Here is a 5,446-nt window from a genome sequence, read left to right as displayed (position 1 = left end):
GCCAGGACATCAGGGAGAAAGAGATACCCTTGATGGGAGAGAGAGCAGTGGGAATGCATGGAGAAGTGCCTAGGCACACATGATGAGCCAGTTGAGGGTTTATGGGACAGGGTTAGAGGCCAGTTCAACACAGGTTTTGTTGCAGGTGTCTGCCACAGGCTACCTGATCCTTGTGAGACCACTCTGAATTTTCTTTGTAAGGTCATGGTAAGTAGAAATGCTTCTGATGACTGGAAGAAAGAAAATGTCACTTAAGTCTTTAAGAATCCAGGGAAATAGATGCAGATCAGCCTTTCCTTGGTCCCTGAGAAGGTGATGGAGTAAATGATCCTGAAAACCATCTTCAGCCATATGACGGATGAGGTAATTGGGAGTAGTCAGTGTGGATGTACAAAACAGAAATCATTCCTGACCAACTAGACAGTCTTCTATGATAAAATGTGTACATCAGTGAACTGGGTGAGAAGCACAGACATTGTCTTTCTTGGCTTTCACAAGGCTTTGACATCATATTCCATGACATCCTCACAAACAAACCAGTGCAATGTGGGCTACTGAAATGGACACTGATGTGAACTGGGAACTGACTAGTGTGCCAGGATTGCAAGGCTGTGACAAGGACACAAAGTCCATCTGCAGGAGAGTCACTGGTGATGGAGTCCTGGGGTTGGTGCTGAGAATACTTCATTAATATCTTAATTTAACATCTTCATTAATGTCCTGGGTGATGAGACACAGTGCACCCTCAGCAAGTGTGCAGACAATGCAAAAATGGGAGGAGTAGCTGATACACCAGAGTTGTGCTGACATTCACAGCACCTCTGACCAGCTGGAGAACTGAGCCCATGGGAATCTCCTCAAGTTCAACAAAAGGAAGAATCAAGTCCTGCATCTGGGGAAGAATCTCCTCTCAAGCTCTGGTGTTTTGTGATAAGCTTAGAGCAGCACAAAGGTGATATAAATATTTTCATTTTTGCTGTCTCTGCTCCATCTGCTCAGTGGATCAGTGTGCCACAGCATTTTATTTTGCTGAGGGCCAGGTGCCTTTTGCAGCAGAAATTCAACTTCTGATAAAACAGGGACCAGGAAAATTCCACATAACTAAAAGAAGGGAATAAAAAAAGGAATCATGGTGGGGAGAAAGGAGGATGATGACATTGTTTTGCTTGTTCCTAAATTATATTGGATTATATTTTCCAGGCCTGTGAATAGCTGAGCTGTGAGAGGAACATTTCCTGGGAGAGGCTATGAGAGTGTTAATCCAGTGATTTCATGCAAACGGATGCAAAGCCATCTTTACCTCATTATTGAGGTGAATTGCCTGGAAAATTCACTTAACTAATTTAGGAGGAAGTTAATAAGTTTGGTTGGGTTTATTTTTCAGTCTTGAAATAATGCAATTTTAAAATGTTTGAATTTTAAAAACATGTTAATACAGTTTTCTAGCTTGCAGTTTGGGACTGGGTGCTATGTCATGTCATATCTGGTGTGTAATTAGTAAACTTTAGTAAATATATTTTAAAAGATAAAGTTATTTTCTTCATTCTGCATGATAATTGAATGTATTTAATTTTAGGAAATTATTTTCAACTGGTATAAGCTTGCTACTTGAAACATTTTATTTTACAAAAAAGAAAACGTCTGCATAGAGGCAGATCCAGGGATAGCACGACAACAAAATTTCTGATATACACTCACATGAGGATTGAAGTTGTGTAATTTAAGATATCAGAATTCTTGCTTCAGTAATTATATTTACCAGAACTAATTCTAATTATCATGTATTTGGTTACAAGGTGGAAATATTCACTCTGAAGATGTGTACCCCCATTTAATATTATTCAGAGTAATAGCTACTCATATGAATAATGATTTCAGGTTTAGGTAGTTCTGAATTTCAAGATCCTCAGGGGCCCAATGCCATTAAATATGATATATCTTTGGTGTTCTTTGTAGATAATGCCATTCAATATTATAGATCCCAAGTAAATCCCATGTCTAAACTGAAACAGAGCACTCAGCCAAACTGCACCTATTTCTGCTGCTTGCTAACTCAAGAGCTTGTGGGAGTGGCTCACAGTGCTGTTGATGTCAGCAGAGAATGTGTAATTCTTCCTTAAACTCAAATCTACATTTCAAATTCAGCCTCTGTGCTCACCAGTCTTTAAAACACACACAAACACTGAAATATTTAACTAAACGTAATTTTGGATTTTAATGTTTTACACTCCTGCAACGAACCAAGTTTAAAGTCCAAGCAACTTTAATTATGTATTCAAAGCATAAATTAAAATATTCAGGGATTTTACAAGTCTCTAATGTGCAACGTGGATGTTAAAGGAGAGTGCTGTGAGGTACACTCAGTACAGCCATGGTAACTGTTCTCCTCACAGCTTTCATGCTGTGTTTCAGATGTGACAAGGTCTCCTGCATATTAGTGCTGGGGACCATGACCCAAGAACCTCCAGCTCTCCTGCTGAACTTAAATCCTGCTCTGGAAAAACCTCATCTGCACTGATATCCACATCTGCAGTCATGTTACACGTTATTTTGTTCTCATCCATACAGCAAACTAACTAGGAGAGACAGACATTGACCCATTTATCTCTGAACAGAGGGATTATTATTACTGTTGAGCAGAACTAGTAAGGAGGCGCTAATGAAGCCAGACCTTATTATCCTGTCTCAATTTTTTCAGTCATCTATCAGAGTTTGAACTTGCAATTTTTCCTGTATGAGAGAGCACTAGCACACCCTCTCTTCTCTTGCCATTTCACCTGTTGAAAAACATATAAATGTATCTATTTCATCCCCTTCTGTGCCTCTCTTCCTACTTTATTCTAATTAGGTTGCACATAAAAATTTCTTACCTGATGCAAGAGTAGACAATCAGAAACGTATTGTGGTCACAAAAACTACATTTTCTCAGAAGGTAGACAAAAGAAAAGTGACAGAATGTGGACAGAAGGAAGACATGGGGGAATTAAAAGGCTATGGAAGAAATTGTAGATTCTTGCACTATTTGCTCATGGCAGATGGAGGCTATAAACAAGGAGAGACATTGGCAGTGAAACAGAATTATTATTTGTGTTGCTTTATGATTGAGATTATTGTTGTTATTATTATTTTTGTCCTTTCCATGTTCTTTTTAATACATGGTCATTAACTTAAGTAGCAAAGGGGGAAAAAAAGATATTGCTTGTTTCACAATTACTTTGGAATGTTGCTTTGATAATTAGTTCACAGAAGCTGTCATCCTGGTCGATACTCTTCTCTGCTGAAGACAGCATTACTGTCTGATTTATGTTTTGACTCATCCCCTTGTTCCCTCATGTTAATCATCTGCTGTTGATAGCCATTTAACTAAATGTGTCTGGGGAAATAGGGTGAATAACAGTAATGGGCAAGACAAGGATTAGAAACATTACCCAATAAACCAGAGTAGGTTTTGCACATTCAGAAAGAAGATGAGCCAACTACGAAGAAAAACTTCTGACCTTCTGAGCACCTCTAGTTTCTCACAGCAAACAGAAGGGAGGGATAGATGATAGACAGATAGATTATAGATAGATAGATAGATAGACAGATAGACAGATAGATGATAGATAGATAGATAGATAGATAGATGATGATAGATAGATATATAGACAGACAGACAGATAGATAGAAGATAGATAGATGATAGATAGATGATAGATAGATAGATAGATAGGCAGATAGATAGATAGACAGATAGATAGATGATAGATAGATAGATAGATAGATAGATGATAGATAGATAGATAGACAGATGATGATAGATAGATATATAGACAGTCAGACAGATAGATAGAAGATAGATAGACAGATAGACAGACAGATAGATAGATAGATATAGATATAGATACAGACAGACAGACAAGATAGATAGATAGAAGATAGATAGATAGATAGATAGATTGATAGACAGACAGACAGATAGATAGATAGATAGATGTAGATGATCATAAGATGCTCAGAGGCCAGGAGGACCTCTGCCCTGGAGACAGGCACAGACAGTTAGGGGTTTTCAGCCTGGAGAAGGCTCTGTGGAGACCATAGAGTCCATTCCAGTGCCTGAAGAGGCTCCAAGAGAGCTGGAGAGGTACATTTGACAAGGGCCTGGAGGGACAGGACAAGGGGGAATGGCTTTGACTAAAAGAGGGTAAGTTTGGATGAGATATTAGGAAGAAATTCTCCCCTGTGAGGGTGGGGATGCCCTGGCACACATTGCCCAGAGGAGCTGTGGCTGTCCCTGGATCCCTGGCAGTGTCCAAGGCCAGGCTGGATGGGGGATTGGAGCAACGTGAGATAGTGGAAGGCATGGCACCACCATGGCAGGGAGGTGGAACTGGATGATCTTTAAGGTCCCTTCCAACCCAAACCATTCTGTGATTCTATATATAAATATATACACACACAAAGAATTATATCTATATATTTTTTTAATCTACAAAATATTATGTATATGTGCCCTTGCATGCACACATATACCAACTTTAAACACTATTAAATTATCATTGGTGTATTATTTATGGATTGGCAGGAAATTATACAAAACATAAAACCTGAGCTGAAGAAACAGCCGTACTGTCTTTGAGAAAGGCTGACTACAAATTTTACAGAACCAGTCTGTAAAATCAGAAAATTGCTATGTGATCATTTTGCTGCCATCTGTTAGACTTTTCTTTCCTCTTTAAGTTTGTTCTGTCATCTGGTTTGTAGGTTTCATCCAGATCTTCTGGCATTGGGACTGAGTGCAGTCCTAGACCAATGATTTAATTTTTTAGTGAAAAAAAGTCATCGCTGGCAAACCAAGTTTTGTGGGTTTGTTTACTCTGTTTTGGTTTGCATTTGTTTCTGTGCTTTTTGGTTGGTTTTTTTTTTTTTTAATCAGTTCATTGGTTTGATTTTGGGTTCTTTAGTACAAGATACCTAATTTTCCCTTTTATCCCTTCTAGATTTGTTTTGTTTGTTTGTTTGTTTGTTTGTTTTTTTTTCCAAAGAGCATAGTGGTATTTTTTTAAGGTTAATATTTGTGGGTTTTGCTGAAAAATATTCAGCAGGAGGAATCAAAATATAGCAATGTAGACCAGGAGAAAATTTGGAGATATTCAGAACAATTTTCACTATGGCAAGATGTTAATATACTTTGTCACGCCCAAGAAATACTTGAGTCAGAAGCAATATTCTATGACTACATACAGATAAAGTTCAGGAGCTTCATGATCCTCAGAAATTGCATTTGGTACATCCTTCAGCCGCATGATCTAGTGCTCTGAAGAGTTATATCAAACACAGTATCCTCCTTACTTTAAGAAGGGAAAGATTTTATGTCAAATCCTAATGGTGAAAGAGAAGTGTGAGATTCCCAAGTATGCAAGGCACCAGGGCCATATTGTCAAAAAAAGTGTTCTTGTTAGGTGAC

Source organism: Lichenostomus cassidix, chromosome Z (genome assembly GCF_008360975.1).
Source record: "Lichenostomus cassidix isolate B80296 chromosome Z, HeHo_3.0, whole genome shotgun sequence".
Taxonomy (NCBI): Eukaryota; Metazoa; Chordata; class Aves; order Passeriformes; family Meliphagidae; genus Lichenostomus; species Lichenostomus cassidix.
Note: the sequence above shows the minus strand (reverse complement) of the source record.